Raw genomic sequence first — 22,243 nt, forward strand, 5'->3', positions numbered from 1 at the left:
TAAGCACCATGGTAACGAACATGTTTGTAGTTGGGTTTCAGTCATAAAAAATTCACCCTTGTTAGCCAGTGCAACCTACCCACAAATTTTTCAAGGCTATTAAAGTCTGTTTATTTTCAGTCTCTAAACAATGCTCCCATGGAATACACTGGATTTCTCAATAACCAGCATAGAGATTCAGCACAGAGGATTTTTATATTTCAACAAGAAAAGAAAATGATGAAATACATTATAAACATTACATTGTTTTAACTGAGGGGCCAGAGAGATAACATGGAGGTAAGGCGTTTGCCTTTCATGCAGAAGGTCATCGGTTCGAATCTCGGCGTCCCATGTGGTCCCCCGTGCCTGCTAGGAGCAATTTCTGAGCATGGAGCCAGGAGTAACCCCTGAGCACTGCCTGGTGTGACCCAAAAACCACCAAAAAAAATTGTTTTAACTGAGGTTTTTAAAAGAAACACTGAATGCACTTCACAAACACTCATGAAACATCTCCTAAGTGCCTGAATTTGGTCATCACTTGAGACCAAATGAAAGCTTCAGTTCCTGACCTGTGATACACAGGTCCTGGACACTCCATCACCACACAGGTGAGCACTCAGGCACAGAGGATAAGCAGGCTGCTTTGACATCACCTGCCCAGAAGGTCAAGCAAAACTTTGTTTTTTTTTCTGCTTTTTGAACCACATCATGTGATGCTCAGGGGTTACTCCTGGCTATGCACTCAGAAATTGCTCTTGTCTCAGGGGACCATATGGGATGCCAGGGGATTGAACTGCGGTCCTTCCTAGATCAGATGCATGCAAGGCAAATGCCCTATCACTTCTCCACCATTCTGGCCCCATTATTTATTTTTTTGTGGGGATAACCATCCATGCAGTGCTCAAGAAATCAGGAGTTGCTCCCAGTGATTACAGCCTACTGGGCAAGATGGCTCAAAGCTCAGATTGGGCAATGCTGTCCATCCATATCTACACCCAGGAGCACTTAAGGGGAGAGGGGAGTTGAGCTGGTTAGGGGAGGGCATGACACACCAGGTTTAAAATTCAGATCCCTGTACATACAAAGTATCAGTACCTTAGCACTCACTGACTTATCTCCCCATTCCAACTGCTCATTAAGTGATCTTAATCTATAATTGCTCAAAGAAGATTCTTTAAACCAATTTAGCAGAGATAAGTGAAAGAAAAGCATCAGATTAAAGAATAACACTGGGATTTTTAAAAATCTAGCCCAAGTCTTTTATAAATTAAAAGCCACAACCTCAGAAAAGTCAGTTGACCTGGCTTAAAGCAAAGGCTGTACTCAAATTTGCATTTGTTTTGAATCTTTGAGTAAAAATAATAAAATCTACCCCATTCTACCTCACCCCCAAAAAATAAGGGAATAAAAAATTATAAGGCCCAGAGCTATTACATTGTTTTCCATTGAATATGAATGCTCACACTCATATACTGGTTATAAAGGAAAATAGAGAGAAACAAATTTCCAAAGGCAACAGAACTGGACAGTTGGCCTACAAAACTGAGCTTATCTGGGAAGGGGGCGTGGAGGAGTTCCCTGTGATATTTATGGAGGAAAGTGGATAGTCTGGCAGTGGGTGAGGCATTGGAAGGTTATATGCATGAAACTGTCATTAACAGAATCATAAATCATAGTGCTTCAAATAAAAAATACTAAAATATTTTTTGAAAGAGAATATCTATCAGTGTCACCAACAAAGCTCATTTGAATGAATACTTCTGAACCTCAGGTAAGAAATCAGGATCCCCCGAGTACATAGTCCAGGGAACTGAATGTTAACTAACTCTCCAAAGTCATTCAAACAGTTGAGCAACTTGAATCAGTATTAGTATCTCCTGTGAATAAAATTAATGAATATTATAATTAACTGATAAAATTAAAATTCAGAGACTAAAAAAAATGTCAGAAGGAATAATTCCCTTACAAAGCTCTTACTCAATGGCTGGTTTGTTTGACCTAGCATGAATGGCATCACCTGACACACACCAGATTCTTCCATGACAAACATTCTCAGGCTGGTTTCCTACTTATTACTTTTCCTATAGTCACTGGAACTTAAGCTGAAGAGATAGTACAGCTAGCAGGACATTTGCCTTACACACAGCTAACTCGAATTTCATCCTAAGCATCTGAGTATGGGTTTGGCCCAATACTAAAACAAAACAAGTAGTGAAATTATTTTTTTTCTATTGCATCAAAATAACATCTAGGGAGTTCAAAGCACCTTGCAGGTGTGAAGACACCAGTTTAATCATTTGCTGCTCCAAATGACTAGTATGATCCCCAGTATCCCACAACTGAGTGTATGAGCACAACTGAAGTGTTTAAGTACACTGCAACTAGAGTATGTGATTCTCAGTGACATAAAACTAAGTGGATTTCAAAAAGTACATTGAGAAAAACATAGGCAGAACACTCCAAGAACTAGACATCAAAGGAGTCTTTTTTGTTTTTGTTTTGGTCCATGCCTGGAAGTGCTCAGGGGTTACTGCTGGCTCTGCACTCAGAAATGGCTCCTGGCAGGCTCAAGGACCAGGTAGGATGCTGGGAATCAAATGTGGGTCTGTCCCAACTTGACTGCATCCAGGACAAACTCCCTACCTTCAAAGAAGTCTCTAACAATACGATGCCTTGGCAAGGGCTATAAGTGTCAAATCTAAACAAATGGGACTACATCAAACTAAAAAGTTTCTAAATGGAAAAAGAAATATGGGCTAAAATTAAAAGTCAGCTAATGAAGTGGGAGAAAACATTTGCATTCAACACATGAGATAAAGGGGTTGATATCTAGTATATACTAGTACTTAGTCACAAAAATTAACCCTGTAAAACCTAAAAACTGCATTATAAATGGGGAGAAGAAATTAATAGAAACATCTTTAAGCAAGACTGACAGATGGCCAACATAAAAAATCATTATCACATATCATTAAGGAAATCCAAATCAAGATGACAATGAGATACCATCTTATAACAGTGAGGATAACACATATAAAAATATTGGGAACAATTTGTGTTGGCAAAGATGTGGAGAAAAAGGAACTCTCCTTCATTGCTGGTGGGGATGTTATCTGGTCCTATGGAAAATAGAATGGAATACTACATAGCTTTAAGGAAAGATGAAATTATGCATTTAGCTGCAACATGGTTGAAACTGAGATATATTATGTTAAATGAAATAAGACAAGTGAAGAAGGATAAATACATAATATCACTTATATAAGATATCTAGACTACCTGCATGAAGAAAGACAATGTCTCAAAGGGGGGTTGTCAAGAATACTCTTGGTCCCAGAATATAGTGAGAAGGAAAGAAATTGAGTGGAGGAGAAAAAGACATGCAGTGACAGGACATAGGGCCTATGGGTCTTAGGTGCATCAGTGTCATTAAAAAGGATATAACTGAATATCAAACCAAAGTCAACAATGAAATCATGAGACTCGAAGTTTAACAAACCAAACCAGGTGCCTGTATGATGGCAATCTAAGGCAGAAGTTAGTGGCTTGGGATGGAGTCTGGGAATTTTGGTAGAGGAAGATTGACACTGGTGATAGGCTTAATTCTGAACCATTGTCTAAAACCCAACTATGAACAACTTTTTAAATCACAATGGTTTAAATAAAAAAATCATAATTTGGGCCAGAGAGATAGCACAGCAGTGAGGTGTTTGCCTTGCACGTGGCAGACCCAGGACAGAAGTGAGTTCAATTCCCAGCATATGGTCCTCCGATCCAGCCAGGAGTGATTTTTGAGTGCAGGAGTTAACCTTGAGTACGGTTTTGGGGCCTGGCCTGGCCCAAAAACAAACCAAAAAAAATTTTTTAAATGCTAAATCTGAATATTCAAGTATTTAGCAAGGGTATATATACATCATTTGCAAAAAGGCCAATCAAGCATGACCAATGTGGAATTTTCAGGCAAAATCTCCCAAATGGTGCTCACTTCGGCAGCACATATACTAAAAATGAAATGATACAGAGAAGATTAGCCCCTGAACAAGGATGACACGCAAATTTGTGAAGTGTTCCATATTAAAAAAATTTAAAAAATTAAAAATCTAAAGAATTAAAAAAAATTTAAAAAAATCTAAAAAATTTAAAAAAATTAAAAAATTTGTGAAGTGTTCCATATTAAAAAAATTAAAAATCTAAAGAAAATCATAAGTGGATAAAAATGCAAATTTTTCCCCCCAAGTTCTGTTTTCACTTTGGGATTCAAAAATCAAAAAAGTAATTGATCATCAATATTCCTTTGCCCCACCCAAGTAGACTGCCATTAATAACTTAAACTGATACAATAACATGAGCCAGGATCTAAAATGGTCTGAAAAGCCATCAGTGCAAATGGAAGAATGCTATTCTTTGCCAGCAAAGATATTTCTCAAAAATATTGCTCCTTTTTCGTAATCTGGCCCTCAAACATTAACTAAACAATGGCCTTAGTTGAAAAAAAGTCTGTGGTGATTAGAAAACTGGGGAAGTTATGGTTATAATACATATTACTTTATACTATATATATTTTTTTTTTGGGGGGGGGACATATGCAGCAGTTTTCAGAGGTTACTCCTGGCTCTGCATTTAATGCATTTAAAAATCACTCCTAGCAGGCTAGGGGAGCCATATGAGATGCTGGCGATTGGGTAAACTGTGTACAAGGCAAATGCCCTACCTATTGTGCTATACTCCGACCCCTTTATTACTATATTCTAAGTAATACTATTAATTACATTTTTTGGAGTTAGAGAAATAGTATCACCGGAAGGGCGCTTGCCTTACACATACCAATCTAGGTTCAGTCCTCAGCACCCCAGAAGGTTGGTAAAGCCCTACCAGGAATTATTCCCAAGCACAAAGACAGGAGTAACCGCTGAGCACAACCAGGGTAGGCTCTTCCCCACCAAAAAATAAATTACATTTATATCACATAAATTACATTCCTTGGTCTGTTTTTCCACTCTAAATTTAAATCAAATACCACATATAGGATCTTGGACAGAGTCCACATAGCAGAACACACAAACCACACATAGGCAGGGCAAGTTCGACCCCCCAGAACCACATGTTTGCATGCCTTGAGCACCGTAAGGTGAGGACCTACTTGGAGGTGATTCACTGTAAGTACAGAAAGTTTTACATTCTCTGCCTGCCAGGGAGTTTTTATATCTAACAATCAAAAAAAATGTTGGGGAGGAAGTCAAAGAATTAATGTATCAACCATGAGTAAATATGTTAGTGTTTCAAGAGTCTTTTTTCCGTGACGTTAGTTAGAAATGACAGTTTAGGGCCGAAGAGATAGCACAGCAGTAAGGTTTGCCTTGCAAGCAGCCAACCCAGGACCAAATATGGTTCTAATTCCGGCATCCCCTATGGAACCCCGTGCCTACCAGGAGCGATTTCTGAGCAGATAGCCAGCAGTAAACCCTGAGCACAGCTGGGTGTGGCCCAAAAACAAAACAAAACAAAACAAAAAAAGAAATGACAGTTTACTAAGGATTATCCAGAATGTAATCTTTAGATCTGCATCAAGAACAAAAGGCAAATGTATTATGATCAATTGTGTCAACTATGTGATATACTTCCTTTAAACAAAGTAAAAAAGAAATTTAAAAAAAGAACAAAAGGCAGACGCATATATGCTAAGTTGCATTTCTGCAGCCCCCAAATCATATTTTGTTTCTGATTTGTCATAACTCACAATGAATTGAGAAAATATAGTCAAATGAGGTTGATTGGTTCAAATAACTGGTTTCATTGGTTCAGTTAAACAACTTCCCTCATCTTTTTTTTTTTCCTACCTCCCATCCAGTTATCCAGTTCTTGCTTTTTGGTTTGTTTGTTTGTTTGTTTGGGGACCACACCCAGTGATACTCAGGGGTAACTCCTGGCTCTGCATTCAGTAATCACTCCTGGAAAGCTCAGGATCTAAGATACAGAATCAAACCCAGATCTGTTGCACGCAAAACAAGCAACTTACCCACTGTTCTATCTCCTGGCCTTTCTTGCTTATTTTTTCAATGTTTTTTTTTTTTTTTCTCCCCGCCCCTCAATGCTTACTTTTCTGGATCAGATTGTATCTTGTTAGAAGAAAAAGAGGAGAGAAGTCATAGCTGAATAATAAACCATAGAAATGGTTTTACTTATACTGTGTGAATCACCTACTAGTTGGGTTCTAATAATAGAATAACAATAATAATAATACTAGAATAATAATAGATGCCCTTGCTATAGGAATTATTCTCCTCTCTATTCTAAATATTAAAAAAAAAAATATGAGGCAGGGCCCGGAGAGATAGCACAGCGGCGTTTGCTTTGCAAGCAGCCGATCCAGGACCAAAGGTGATTGCTTCGAATCCCGGTGTCCCATATGGTCCCCCGTGCCTGCCAGGAGCTATTTCTGAGCAGGCAGCCAGAAGTAACCCCTGAGCAACACCGGGTGTGGCCCAAAAACAAAACAAAACAACAAAAAAAAATGAGGCCTGCCTGGAGCAGCTAGTTCTCAGAGTAGTATCAGAAAACATAGTTTGGCAACACCCACCCCCTACTCTTTGAAATTCAAGTTCTTTACCAGTACACTGTATTGTTTGGTAAAGACCAGAAGCAAGAACACTCTGATAAGAGAGTCCATTTTAAAAGCCACACAGCTTTCAAGACTTGTGGCTTAAAAGATGAGTCTGAAGGGGGAGAGGGTGTGAGTCAGGAAAATTTGTGCAATAAAAGTTTTCTGAACAAATAAGACCCAAAAATTGTTTCTAGCCCCTCAAAGGCAAAAAAAAAAAAAAAATTGTTCTTGGCAGGAATGGGGGAATTACAAAATCCCATTCAGATCAGTGATACCTAATTCTAGAAAAGGCAATTTGTCCTTGGGTGGGGGGATGATAAATCAAAGGAAACTAAGTGTAGGATTAAAAATAATTCCTTGTTTTGAGGATTTTTAGAAAAGGGACAGGCAAATTAAGGGAGTGCAGTCCTTTACTCAGGCCAGAACATTAAAGCCAATGGGTGCTGGAAGTTCAGATTCTTTTAGTTTTAACCCCACATCACTCAGCTTTCAATGCACACTGGAGCAGAACTGAAACAAAAATCTAGGTTTTAATGACCTGGAAAAAAATATCCAAACCACTGTTCCAGAGAGATGCTGTTTATTGATGTACTGTTAGATATTCAAATATCACACAGGAACTGGAGAGAGAGTAGTGGGGTTAAGGCACTTGCTTTTCATTCAACCTACCTGGTTAGGGCTCCCACACACTTAAGGTCCCATTGTACCCACAGGAATAATCTATGAGCACAGAGCCAGGGGCACTGAATGCTGACAAGAATAGCATATATACTATTAGTATATATATATATATAATGTATATATAGTATTTGTATACATATACATATATATTTATATATACTATTCTATACTATTGTTGTCAGCTTTCACGGGCAGGAAGAAGCCTAATAATTGTTGATTAACTGATAAAATTCTTATTTAGAAAAAAACATTGCGGGGCCGGCGAGGTGGTGCTAGAGGTAAAGTGTCTGACTTGCAAGCGCTAGCCAAGGAAGGACCTCAGTTCGATCCCCCAGCATCCCCTATGGTCCCCCCCAAGCCAGAGGCAATTTCTGAGGGCTTAGCCAGGAGTAACCCCTGAGCATCAAACGAGTGTGGCCCTCCAAAAAAACAAACAAAAAAGCAGAAAAAAATATTGCACTAAGTAAGTGATAAAATTGAAATTCAATCTTTTTCAATCTCTTTTTTTTTTTTTTTCAATCTAAAAAAGGGAACCGCCTCTTCAGCAGAAAACAGGCAGTTTGCCTTTTATGAGCCCCTGGCATTCTTTACAGAAAACACCTCAGATGCATTTCAGTATTGAAGGAACTAAAAACAGGACCCAGGAACAATACAAAAGGTGGCCTTTATTCAGTCTCTTCTGTCCCAGTGGGGCCTTAAATTGTGAGAAAAATGAAGGGTGTTGGGGGAAGAGGGTCTGATAAAAAGAAATACAAGGTTCTCAACCTTTTATTTTATTTTTTTCAGGTTAAGATAGCTATCTAGAGAGTTTCCAACAGGTGACCTTGAACTCATTTAGCATAAGACAGACACACAGGGCAGGGCAGAAAAAGGAAATATGAGCTTGCCAAGGAGCGGCTTTGTATTTGCACCTTCAGTTTAGCGCTGCAAACAAAAAAACACTGATGCAAACAAATACCAGCCTGCAAACAGAAATACTATTCTGAGTTTTTGAGCATGGGGAAAGGAAGGAGAGCCCTTTCCCATACCTAGTGTTCCCTAATCACCATCCCTTAGTCGGCTTCATCAGGGGTCGAAACTTTGTGCCTTAAGAGATTGGAACCAAGCCCTGTGCCCCGGGGCTACTGCGCGTGCCGCCCATTCGCCACCCCTGAGTTCGATACCTTGCAACCCTCATGCCCCCCCCAAATCTCAAGAAGCACTCTCCAGAGTGGAAGCAAAACCCTGAAATTTTGGAGTGTGTGGAAGCCTCCCAGGACCGCCTGGGATTAGCACCGCCCCCTTTAAGGACCTGGGAATCACAGGCTTGACAGCTAAAACCTCTGCAAGGAGATCCCAGGGGCTGAGGGTTAGGGGAGCGGGGGGGGGGGGGGGGTTTGCAAGGGAGAAAGGTTCCCCCGAAAAAGTTCAGGCTCCCCCGCTGCACAAGCTCACCTGACTTCCCACCTGGGTCCCGGGTTGCACAGCGCAGCCACCACCAAGCCGAGAAGTGACCTGCTAGGACAGAAACCCCAGACCCGCCCCGCACAGGTCGGACAAGTCCAGCCCGCCTTGTCCCCGTCCCGCCCCACTTCCCTACTCTGCGGCCGGCCCGCCCCGGCCGGCCGCCTGGTTCGCTCCAGTTGCTGCTGCCCGCAGACTGGGCGCACCCGGTTTTGGTAGCCCGCCCGTCTCCCCACACCACCGGAGCCAGCCTGCTTGGAGTCCCAGGTCTGCCTACCCTCGCGGGCATGGGCCACACAACTGCAGGACTGAGGATTCTAACACCCTGAGGCTTGAGAAACCTTTCCCTTCCTATGTTTCTTCCCTGGGAGTGGGGAGAGTTTTAGGAGAAAAGATATTTGGACCCCAGAGCCCTCTGTCCGCCACTAAGTGAGCTGTGTCTGATTTGAATGCTGTGCAAAATAAAACATAACAAAAAGCAACTTAGGGGTGGGTGGTCTTCGGTACAATTTCTCAGATATTTTTATTAACCAAACCCTGTGGAAGAATAAAGTAGCCTGAATTCTAGAACTACAAAAGGGGAGTTTTTCAGTCATCACTAAATCCTTTATTTGTTTTTTTTTTGTTTTTATTAAAATACTATCATTGACAACATTATTCATAGTACAGTTGTTTCAGGCCTGCAACGTTTCAACACCATCCTCAGCACCAGTATGACCTTTTCTCCACCAATGTACCCAGGTTCCTTCCCACCCCACAGCTTGCCCCAGAGAGGCACATAATAAATGAACTCCTGTATTGTGTATTCCAATAAAACATGGATAGCAAATGGAATTATTAGAAAGTAAATCAATAAAAGTCCATTTGTGATATCTGCATCCAGCCAGCTCCATACACATCTATTCTTAAAAGAAATGTAAATAAAAAGTCGTGAAAAATTATAGATACACTGGCCACTCACACAACTGAAAGCTAGCGGCCGAGTCCCCACTCTGCTGTTGTCTCACAAACTGTACCCACCACCCACAATTGCTGCTTTACAAGTGGCCTAGCTTCACCACTCATCAATGGTTCTTTACAGATACATCAATCAGCTCAAAACACCAGTTATTACAGTATTTGGGGCAGATAGTACCAAGACTTTTTTGGAGTGGATCCAGGCACCCTACCTCCAACATCTTATACTTTGGGAAGGCCTGGCACCTGAAAACACACACCACAAAAGTCATAGTATCCGCCAGTGATAGAAATCCTAGATAATTCTATATCTTTTAATATTGTCATCGCAGGGGCATGAGCGATAGCACAGTGGTAGGGTGTTTGCCTTGCATGGGTTCGATCCCCAGCATCCCATATGGTCCCCAGAGCCTGCCAGGAGAGATTTTTGAACTCAGAGTCAGGAGTAACCCCTGAATGCCACTGGGGGGGGGGGGGTCCAAAAACAGAACAAAAAAAAAATTGTCATTAGTAGAATCACTTGATTTAGATGCCAACACGTATTTGAAGCCATCCAATGTTCAGAAACAAAAGAAGCAGATCAATGGGCAAAAAGAAAACCTTCTCACAATGACTTAATAACCTCACTTCAGTATGCAATATTTTTTCCTGTTGCTGTACTCCTTTATTTCCATCATTTTTAAATTAATTTCTCTTCCACTTACCTGAGAATAAATGTATTATGAACAATGATGCAATTCATGTTCATAAATACTAATGTATACATTTTAAAGTCCATTTGTGATGCTTGATTAATATTCTATTTCAAGCTACATAAAAATTTAAATCATTCACTATAATATAACACCTGTTCTCATTTATATGGGTAAATTTTCAACTCCAGTGACTGACAGATTTTAAAAACCCTCTACCTGCTTCACTGGAAACCATGAAGGGCTTCACAGATACTGAAGATGTTGGGCCAGAGCTAAAACAAAACACAAAGAGATAGAAGTTATGCATGAGAATGGTGAGTGTAGCCTAAACCTTGTACCCCAACAATAAGAAAGGAAGAGGGTAAGGAAGGAAGAAAGGAGGGAGGGAAAAAAGAAAGTAAGGAGGGAGGGAAGGAAGGAAAGAAGGAAGGAAGGAAGGAAGGAAGGAAGGAAGGAAGGAAGGAAGGAAGGAAGGAAGGAAGGAAGGAAGGAAGGAAGGAAGGAAGGAAGGAAGGAAGGAAGGAGGGAAGGAGGGAAGGAAGGAAGGAAGGAGGGAAGGAAGGAAGGAAGGAAGGAAGGAGGGAAGGAAGGAAGGAAGGAAGGAAGGAAGGAAGGAAGGAAGGAAGGAAGGAGGGAAGGAAGGAAGGAAGGAAGGAAGGAAGGAAGGAAGGAAGGAAGGAAGGGAGGGAGGGAGGGAGGGAAGGAAGGAAGGAAGGAAGGAAGGAAGGAAGGAAGGGAGGGAGGGAGGGAGGGAGGGAGGGAGGGAGGGAGGGAGGGAGGGAGGGAGGGAGGGAGGGAGGGAGAAAGATCAAGAAGTGGAAGGAGAGCCTGAGAGATAGCACAGCAGTAGATCATTTGCCTTGTACCAGGTCAACCCTAGACAGACCCCAGTTCTATTGTCAGCATCCATATGGTCCTCAGAGCATGCCAGGAACACTGCTGGGAGTGACCCAAAACCAAAAGTTATAATAATAATAATAATAATAATAATAATAATAATAATAATAATAATAATAATTAAAAAAAGGTGGTGGAAGAATGTGCTTTATGGTTAAGAGAGAGTGCTATATATATTTTTTACTATTCATTGTCAACGCTAAATTTCAACCAAGTCCTGTATTCCTGAAAACAGACAAGAAATTATTCTACTCTTTATGTCCCTGAAATGTTTTCTGTCAGAAAACTTCATTCCCAAATGGCTTAAATAAGACTTACTGGTAAGTCTAATAATATTTTCAACACCTGTGCTTTGCATCATAAATAATTAGCTGTACTAGCTGGACTCACCAACCAATCCAGATTAAATTTTAGTATATGTGCTGCCTAAGCAAGCACTAGATTAAATTTTAGCTAACCCTCTCTCTCCCCCTCTCTTCCCTCTCTCCCTCCCTCTCAGTCCCTCCCTCCTCTCCCTCTCTTTCTCTGTCTCTCTCTCTCACTGTCTTTGTCTCTCTGGTCCTTTCTCTCTCCCCTCCTCCCTTATCTCTTCTTCCTTCTTTCCCTCTTTATCCCCCCCTTACCCTTGCTACTGATGGCTAAATACTAGAACTGAAGACTCTTTGAGAAAATTGTTTTATTTTTCAGGGAAAGAGTTTCCCCTTTATTTGTAAGAGCCTATAAATTGTGATGTTCTGTTTTTCCCTTACCAAATGAAGTAGCTCATCTCAGAAGATTTGTTCTGTTGCCCACTTTAATCATTTTCTAAATTTTAAGATTTTATAAATTAATAAATTTTCAGGGGCTAGTACTCATCAGTAGGGCATTTGCCTTGAATGCAGCAAACCCAGGATGGACTTGGGTTGGATCTAGCTATCCAAATGGTCCTCTAAGCCTGCTAGGAGAGATTTCTGAGTGCAGAGCCAGAAGTAACCCCTGAGCACAACTGGGTGTGGCTCCAAAAGCAATAAATACACAAATAAATAAATTTTCAAAGGAAGAAGGGAGCCGCAGAGATAGCATGGAGGTAAGGCATTTGTCTTTCATGCAGAAGATCGGTGGTTCGAATCCTGGTATCCCATATGGTCCTCTGAGCCTGCCAGGAGCGATTTCTGAGCATGGAACCAGGAGTAACCCCTGAGCGCAGCTGCATGTGACTAAAAAACAAAAACCAAAAAAAAAAAGGAAAATAGAGAAAATTTTATCAAATACTACAATCAAAGAAAAATATATAGCTTAATAAATTATAGAATAAAATAAAATAACACTACTAAATTATGATATGCCAAAATAATAAGCAAATTCTAAAAACTTACATAGAAAAAGAAAGAAATGTCATTGTCAGACTTATAACATCAATCATCCTGTATGCTACAAAGTGATGTATCAGTTCCTCATATTTTGTAGGATAAATTATTTCAAGTTAGAGCTCTATATTCTGTCCATATTTCAAACTAATATAATTTTCATTCAGGCCAGACCTAGAAAACAAATCTCTGGGGCTGAGAGATAGCACAGAGGTAGGGCATTTGCCTTGCATGCAGCTAATTCAGGATGGACTGTGGTTTGATTCCCAGCATCCCATATGTTCCCTGAGCCTGCTAGGAGCAATTTCTGAATGCAGAGCCAGGAGTGACCCCTGAGCACTGCCGAGTATGACCCAAAAACCAAAACAAACACACAAAAACTTTCATATACATTTTACAAGAAGTCATGGAGATTATCTGCACCATAACTAAGATGTTATCTAAGGAAGAAAAATGTGATACCAGGAGATCAGCTCTAGGCAGTCAACAGAGACCAGGAGGTATGTGGCCAGTTCTTGATAGAGAAGTGTAAAAGGGAACAAAAAAAAAATTACCTAGAAAACAGTAATGAATGATGGCAGGGGAATGGAGTAGATGATTTACCTGCTATGTATTAACTTTAAAAAATTATTCTGGAGCCAGAGAGATAGAACAGCGGTAGTGCGTTTGCCTTGCACGTGGCTGACCTAGACCGACTGCTGTTTCATTCCCTAGAGTCCCATATGATCCCCAAGCCAAGAGCGATTTCTGAGCATACAGCCAGGAGTAACCCTTGAGTTGATCCCATGACAATATACTCCAAGGACGGAGAAACCCCATATTTCTTAGGCCAAGTGAATTCCTCTTTGAATGACCCCAATATTTACTGTGCCAGGGCAGGAGGGAAAAAACAAAAATAAAAAAAGTACAAAACCTCGGTTATTTTTTTATATATATATTATTTTTTTATCTTCATTTTTTATTATTATTATTATTTTTATTTACCTACCTATCTTTGGTAGATTTCTGTTTGGGTGTGATTATTGAAATTGTTGTCCCCAGTTATACTTTTTTTTTTCTCTTCTTTTCTTTCCTTTCTTTATGTGCTATGCCATGTTTCTTATTTTTGTTTTGATTTGTTTTTGTTTGTTTCTTTTTTGTTTTTGTTTTTGTTTGTCTGTTTTTCTTTCTTTTTTTTTTTTTTCGTTTGCTTGTTTTTTTTTTGTGGTGCTAATCGATATAGCCGGAATCCTCACTGGATATTTGACACTTCTTTTGGTACGGGGGGAGTGTTTCACCTTCTTTATCTTCTTGATCTCTCAAAGCGTTGATGAGAGCCCCTAGAAGGATTCCGCACATTTTCGGCATATTAGTCTCTTACCCCAGCTTATTTCTTTTCTCTTTTTCAAACAAAACCATGCATCTTGAACTAACTAGTCCTACCTCCAGTTAGAGGGGGAAATAAGGGAGACATCAAGACCAAACAGGTGCAAGACTACTAGGTAGTGGGTCAGATACAGAGGGGACCACATATTCTAGCCGCCCTGAGGGTGAGGGAAGAGGAAATGGGAGGGAGGACAAAAATGGAGGTATAGGTAAAGACAATCTGGTGATGGGAATCCCCCTTGCTTTTATGTAAATATGTACCTAAAATAATATTGTCAACAATATGTAAGCCACGATGATCAAAATAAAAATCATATTAAAAAAAACAAAATAAATAAATAAATAAAATATTATTCTTTTTTTTTTTTTTTTTTTGGTTTTTGGGCCACACCCGGCGGTGCTCAGGGGTTACTCCTGGCTGTCTGCTCAGAAATAGCTCCTGGCAGGCACGGGGGACCATATGGGACACCGGGATTCGGACCAACCACCTTTGGTGCTGGATCGGCTGCTTGCAAGGCAAACGCCGCTGTGCTATCTCTCCGGGCCAAAACATTATTCTTTTTTTTTTTTTTTTATTTAAACACCTTGATTACATACATGATTGTGTTTGGGTTTCAGTCATAAAAGGAACACCACCCATCACCAGTGCAACATTCCCATCACCCAAGTCCCAAATCTCCCTCCTCCCCACCCAACCCCTGCCTGTACCCTAAACAGGCTCTACATTTCCCTCGTACATTCTCAATATTAGGACAGTTCAAAATGTAGTTATTTCTCTAACTAAACTCATCACTCTTTGTGGTGAGCTTCCTGAGGTGAGCTGGAACTTCCAGCTCTTTTCTCTTTTGTGTCTGAAAATTATTATTACAAGGGTGTCTTTCATTTTTCTTAAAACCCATAGATGAGTGAGACCATTCTGCGTTTTTCTCTCTCTCTCTGACTTATTTCACTCAGCATAATAGATTCCATGTACATCCATGTATAGGAAAATTTCATGACTTCATCTCTCCTGACAGCTGCATAATATTCCATTGTGTATATGTACCACAGTTTCTTTAGCCATTCGTCTGTTGAAGGGCATCTTGGTTGTTTCCAGAGTCTTGCTATGGTAAATAGAGCTGCAATGAATATAGGTGTAAGGAAGGGGTTTTTGTATTGTATTTTTGTGTTCCTAGGGTATATTCCTAGGAGTGGTATAGCTGGATCGTATGGGAGCTTGATTTCCAGTTTTTGGAGGAATCTCCATATCGCTTTCCATAAAGGTTGAACTAGACAGCATTCCCACCAGCAGTGGATAAGAGTTCCTTTCTCTCCACATCCCCGCCAACACTGTTTATTCTCATTCTTTGTGATGTGTGCCATTCTCTGGGGTGTGAGGTGGTATCTCATCGTTGTTTTGATTTGCATCTCCCTGATGATTAGTGATGTGGAACATTTTTTCATGTGTCTTTTGGCCATGTGTATTTCTTCTTTGTCAAAGTGTCTGTTCATTTCTTCTCCCCATTTTTTGATGGGGTTAGATGTTTTTTTCTTGTAGAGTTCTGTCAGTGCCTTGTATATTTTGGAGATTAGTCCCTTATCTGATGGGTATTGGGTGAATAGTTTCTCCCATTCAGTGGGTGGCTCTTGTATCCTGGGCACTATTTCCTTTGAGGTGCAGAAGCTTCTCAGCTTAATATATTCCCATCTGTTAATCTCTGCTTTCACTTGCTTGGAGAGTGCAGTTTCCTCCTTGAAGATGCCTGTAATGTCCTGGAGTGTTTTGCCTATGTGCTGTTCTATATAACTTATGGTTTTGGGGCTGATATCGAGGTCTTTAATCCATTTGGATTTTACCTTTGTACATGATATTAGCTGGGGGTCTAAGTTTAATTTTTTGCAAGTGGCTATCCAATTGTGCCAACACCACTTGTTGAAGAGGCTTTCCCTGCTCCATTTAGGATTTCCTGCTCCTTTATCAAAAATTAGATGGTTGTATCTCTGGGGAACATTTTCTGAGTATTCAAGCCTATTCCACTGATCTGAGGACCTATCCTTATTCCAATACCATGCTGTTTTGATAACTGTTGCTTTGTAGTACAGTTTAAAGTTGGGAAAAGTAATTCCTCCCATATTCTTTTTCCCAATGATTGCTTTAGCTATTCGAGGGTGTTTATTGTTCCAAATGAATTTCAAAAGTGTCTGATCCACTTCTTTGAAGAATGTCATGGGTATCTTTAGAGGGATGGCATTAAATCTGTATAATGCCTTGGGGAGTATTGACATTTTGATGATGTTAATCCTGCCAATCCATGAGCAGGGTATGCGTTTCCATTTCCGTGTGTCCTCTCTTATTTCTTGGAGCAGAGTTTTATAGTTTTCTTTGTATAGGTCCTTCACATATTTAGTCAAGTTGATTCCAAGATATTTGAGTTTGTGTGGCACTATTGTGAATGGGGTTGTTTTCTTAATGTCCATTTCATCCTTATTACTATTGGTATATAGAAAGGCCATTGATTTTTGTGTGTTAATTTTGTAGCCTGCCACCTTGCTATATGAGTCTATTGTTTCTAGAAGCTTTTTGATAGAGTCTTTAGGGTTTTCTAAGTAGAGTATCATGTCATCTGCAAACAGTGAGAGCTTGACTTCTTCCTTTCCTATCTGGATTCCCTTGATATCCTTTTCTTGCCTAATCGCTATAGCAAGTACTTCCAGTGCTATGTTGAATAGGAGTGGTGAGAGAGGACAGCCTTGTCTTGTGCCAGAATTTAGAGGGAAGGCTTTCAGTTTTTCTCCATTGAGGATAATATTTGCCACTGGCTTGTGGTAGATGGCCTTCACTATATTGAGAAAGGTTCCCTCCATTCCCATCTTGCTGAGAGTTTTGATCAAGAATGGGTGTTGGACCTTATCAAATGCTTTCTCTGCATCTATTGATATGATCATGTGGTTTTTATTTTTCTTGTTATTGATGTTGTGTATTATGTTGATAGATTTACGGATGTTAAACCAGCCTTGCATTCCTGGGATGAAACCTACTTGATCGTAGTGGATGATCTTCTTAACGAGGCATTGAATCCTATTTGCCAGGATTTTGTTGAGGATCTTTGCATCTGCATTCATCATTGATATTGATCTGTAATTTTCTTTTTTGGTAGCGTCTCTGTCTGGTTTAGGTATCAAGGTGATGTTGGCTTCATAAAAGCTATTTGGGAGTGTTTCTGTTTGTTCAATTTCATGAAAGAGTCTTGCCAAGATTGGCAGTAGTTCCTCTTGGAAAGTTTGATAGAATTCATTAGTGAATCCATCTGGACCTGGGCTTTTGTTTTTCGGCAGACATTTGATTACTGTTTTAATTTCATCAATGGTGATGGGGGTGTTTAGATATGCTACATCCTCTTCCTTCAACCGTGGAAGATTATAAGAGTCCAAGAATTTATCCATTTCTTCCAGGTTCTCATTTTTAGTGGCGTAGAGTTTTTCAAAGTAGTTTCTGATTACCCTTTGAATCTCTGTCATATCAGTAGTGATCTCTCCTTTTTCATTCCTGATACGAGTTATCAAGTTTCTCTCTCTCTCTTTCTTTGTTAGGTTTGCCAGTGGTCTATCAATCTTGTTTATTTTTTCAAAGAACCAACTTCTGCTTTCGTTGATCTTTCGGATTGTTTTTTGAGTTTCCACTTCGTTGATTTCTGCTCTCAGCTTTGTTATTTCCTTCTGTCTTCCTATTCTTGGGTCCTTTTGTTGAGCATTTTCTAGTTCTATTAGCTGTGTCATTAAGCTACTCAGGTAAGCTCCTTCTTCCTTCCTGATGTGTGCTTGCAAAGCTATAAATTTTCCTCTCAGTACTGCTTTTGCTGTGTCCCATAAGTTCTGAGAGTTTGTGTCTTTATTGTCATTTGTTTCCAGGAACCTTTTTATTTCCTCCTTGATTTCATCTCGGACCCACTGGTTATTGAGCATGAGGCTGTTTAACTTCCAGGTGTTAAAGTGTTTCTTCTGAGTCCCTTTGGAATTCACAAATAATTTCAGAGCCTTGTGGTCAGCGAAGGTAGTCTGCAAAATTTCTATCCTCTTGATCTTATGGAGGTATGTTTTATGTGCCAGCATGTAGTCTATCCTGGAGAATGTCCCATGTACATTGGAGAAGAATGTGTATCCAGGTTTCTGGGGATGGAGTGTCCTATATATATCCACTAGGCCTCTTTCTTCCATTTCTCTCCTCAGGTCTAGTATATTCTTGTTGGGTTTCAGTCTGGTTGACCTGTCCAGTGTTGACAAAGCCGTGTTAAGGTCCCCCACAATTATTGTGTTGTTGTTGATATTATTTTTCAGATTTGTCAACAGTTGTATTAAATATTTTGCTGGCCCCTCATTCGGTGCATATATGTTTAGGAGAGTGAATTCTTCCTGCTCTACGTACCCCTTGATTAATATAAAATGTCCATCTTTGTCCCTTACAACCTTCCTGAGTATAAAGTTTGCATTATCTGATATTAGTATGGCCACTCCAGCTTTTTTATGGGTGTTGTTTGCTTGGATAATTTTTCTCCAGCCTTTTATTTTGAGTCTATGTTTGTTCTGACTATTCAGGTGCGTTTCTTGTAGGCAGCAGAAGGTTGGATTGAGTTTTTTGATCCATTTAGCCACTCTGTGTCTCTTAACTGGTGCATTTAGTCCATTGACGTTGAGAGAAAGAATTGTCCTGGGATTTAACGCCATCTTTATTTCAAAATTTGGTGTGTCTTTTGGGTAGTCTTGTCTTAGATTAGGTCTTTCAGTTTTTCTCTTAAGACTGGTTTTGTGTCTGTGAAGTTTCTGAGCTGTTTTTTGTCTGTGAAACCATGTATTCTTCCATCAAACCTGAAAGTGAGTTTTGCTGGGTATAGTATTCTGGGTGAAGCATTCATTTCATTCAGTCTTGTCACAATATCCCACCACTGCTTTCTGGCATTGAGTGTTTCTGGTGACAGGTCTGCTGTAAATCTCAGGGAAGCTTGCTTGAACATGATTTCCCCTTTTGATCTTGCTGTTTTCAGAATTCTGTCTCTATCTGTGGGATTTGTCATTGTGACTAGGATGTGTCTTGGGGTGGTTTTTCTGGGGTCTCTTTTGGTTGGTACTCTTCGGGCATGCAGGATTTGATCACATATATTCTTTAGCTCTGGAAGTTTCTCTTTAATGATGTTCTTGACCATTGATTCTTCCTGGAAATTTTCTTCCTGGGTCTCTGGGACTCCAATGATTCTTAAGTTGTTTCTGTTGATCTTATCATAGACTTCTATTTTCGTCTGTTCCCATTCTTTGACTAATTTTTCCATTGTCTGCTCATTTGCTTTAAGTTTTTTGTCCAATCTCTCCTGCTGTATGGAATTGTTATGTATCTCATCTTCCACAGCACCAAGTCTATTCTCAGCTTCTGATACCCTGTCCCAGAGCTTATCCATTTTGTCATTCACTTCGTTTACTGACTTTTTCAGTCCTGTTAGTTGACATGTTATTTCAGTTTGGAGTTTTGTCATTTCTGCCTTCATATTTTCTTGGTTCTTATTAGTGTTCTGTTCAACTCGATCCATGGTTTCTTGGAGTCTGTTGAGCACCTTCCATATTGCTAGTCTAAAGTCCTTATCTGAGAGGTTGATTAGTTGGTTGGTCATTATCTGGTCCTCAGAATTGTCATCTTCATTCTCTATGTCTGATGCTGGCCTGCGTTGTTTCCCCATTGTCACACTTGTATTGTGGGTTTTTCTACGTGTTGTGGTGGTATTCATTGTCTATATGATGTAGGCAGCACACTCCTTTGGCTCCTCCCTTTCTGGATGGGCTGACTTGCCTCTAAGGGAGGGGAGTCCTCCGTGGATGAAGCCTCACACTGGGTCAAATCTTAGGCCCGAGCATGCAACAGAGAAGACAGTCCAGAGAGAAATGTTTGCTTCTGTGATATAGCGCCGTTCTTAGTGTGATTTTTCCTTCTTGTTGCAATGGAGTTCTTTCCTTAGAAAGAGTGCACGGCCGCTTAGCGAAGCGGAGCGGCCGTGCTCCTCTGAGCCTCTTTTTGCCCCACTCGCAAGAGTTTCACGCAAGAGGACAGTAGACAGACATAGACAGGTCACACTCACAGTCTTTCACAGTTGAGCCCCACTGGGCCGGTGTACTTTCGCGGATTTTCCCCGCCTGGTGTCACACACAGGGAGCCGGCTTTTGCCCAGATAGCATTGTTATCTCTTCCCGAATGTAGTTTCTTTGGAGTTAGCTTCCCAGGGCTCTGAGGAGAGCTTCCAGAGTTCAGGAAAGACAGAGAAGGGTAGGACAGGGCTCCCTTCCGGTGCTCAGTTCCTCAGAAGAAGCACAGCCCGGTGGAGATTCTGCAGGTAGAGCAGTCAGCACTCTGCCTGGAAACCCCCACCTGCAGCCATTTCTCACTCACTCACTGGCTCGCTGGGTAGCTTCTGAATGTAGTTTCTTTGGGGTTCGCTTCCCAGGGCTCTGAGGAGAGCTTCCAGAGTTCAGGAAAGACAGAGAAGGGTAGGACAGGGCTCCCTTCCGGTGCTCAGTTCCTCAGAAGAAGCACAGCCCGGTGGAGATTCTGCAGGTAGAGCAGTCAGCACTCTGCCTGGAAACCCCCACCTGCAGCCATTTCTCACTCACTCACTGGCTCGCTGGGTAGCTCCCGAATGTAGTTTCTTTGGGGTTCGCTTCCCAGGGCTCTGAGGAGAGCTTCCAGAGTTCAGGAAAGACAGAGAAGGGTAGGACAGGGCTCCCTTCCGGTGCTCAGTTCCTCAGAAGAAGCCCAAAACATTATTCTTATGGGCCAAAAAGATAGTGTAGTGGTAAGGCACTTGTCTTACTCACACTGACCCAGATTTAACCTCCAGCCTTACATAGGTTCTCCCAAGCAGCACCAAGAGTGATCCCTGATCCTAAAATTAGAAATAAATCCTGGAGCCGGGCGGTGGCGCTGGAGGTAAGGTGCCTGCCTTGTCTGCGCTAGCCTAGGACGGACCGCGGTTCGATCCCCCGGTGTCCCATATGGTCCTCCAAGAAGCCAGGAGCAATTTCTGAGCGCATAGCCAGGAGTAACCCCTGAGCGTCACAGGGTGTGGCCCAAAAACAAAAAAACAAAAAAAAAAAAAAACACAAAAAAAAACAAAAAAGAAATAAATCCTGAGCACTTTCTGGGGATAGCCACAAAATAAAATTGAAAAATATTATTTACAGACTTTGGTTATTTGAACTAAGTGGGTAAATTTATTGAAGACATTAAGCAATCAAAATAAATACTTAATATAATTGAAGGGAAAGGGAATATGATGGTAATAATAAATATTTATGAGTCCAAATTCTTAGAAACAAAATTCTTTTTGTTTTTGTTTTTTGGGTCACACCTGGCAGTACTCAGGGGTTACTCCTGGCTCTGTGCTCAGAAATCGCTCCTGGCAGGCTTGGGGGACCATATGGGATGCAGAAATTCGAACCACCATCCTTCTGCATGCAAGGCAAAATGCCTTACCACCATGCTATCTCTCAGGCCCCAGAAACAAGATTCTTAAAATGTGCTGTGTTTTGTAAGGAATGATGTAGTCATGCAATTGGCAGCAACATGGATGAAACTAGAAAATATTATGTTAAATGAAGTATGGCAGAAGAAGGACAGATAGAGAATGGTATCACTTATATGTGATATGCATGAAGAAATGTAATAGTTTAAATGGGAGTTGTAGTAAACACCCTTGCTCCAGAGTATAGCAAGGAGAAGAAAAGAAACTGAGTGGAGGAGGAAAAACGAATATGAAAAGATAGGGGCCAGGGGCCAAGCAGGTGCATTGGTAGAGATAAAAAAAAAAAAAAAAGGACAGTGGCCAGAGTGATAGCAGGATAGCAGTGATAGCAGGATAGTAGAGCATTTGTCTTGCACACTGCTGATCTGGGAGAGACCCAGGTTCAATTCCCTGCATCCCATTTGTTCCCTGAGCCTGCCAGAAGAGATTTCTGAGCTTAGAGCCAGGAGTAACACCTGAGCGTTGTTGTTGCTGGGTGTGGCCAAAACAAAACAAAAGGACAGAACCAATTATCTAAGCCAAAGTCAACAACAATAGACTCAAGAAATCCAATTTCTAACAATCTAAACTGAAAATGGGCCTGTTATACTGGCAGACCAGGGGGGCAAAGGGTGGTGGTATAGGATGCACTCAGGGTCCAGTGGTGGAAGGAGGTGGTAGTGAAATTAGCACTGATTCATTGTATGACTGAAACCCAGTTATGAAGGACTTTGTAAATCATAATGGTTTCAATAAAAT

General features: G+C 40.8%; 1 protein-coding gene and 1 non-coding gene across 2 annotated transcripts in view; both read left to right on the forward strand.

The window, feature by feature from the left end:
* Window positions 1-22,243, forward strand: part of LOC126001626 (protein unc-13 homolog C-like) — an 853,998-nt gene that overhangs the window by 610,194 nt on the left and 221,561 nt on the right. The window lies entirely within an intron of this gene.
* Window positions 3,960-4,061, forward strand: LOC126002260 (U6 spliceosomal RNA). Its single transcript, XR_007493017.1, has one exon. It is a non-coding gene; the product is annotated as a U6 spliceosomal RNA (small nuclear RNA).

The sequence above is a fragment of the Suncus etruscus genome, chromosome 2, assembly GCF_024139225.1.
Source record: "Suncus etruscus isolate mSunEtr1 chromosome 2, mSunEtr1.pri.cur, whole genome shotgun sequence".
Classification (NCBI taxonomy): domain Eukaryota; kingdom Metazoa; phylum Chordata; class Mammalia; order Eulipotyphla; family Soricidae; genus Suncus; species Suncus etruscus.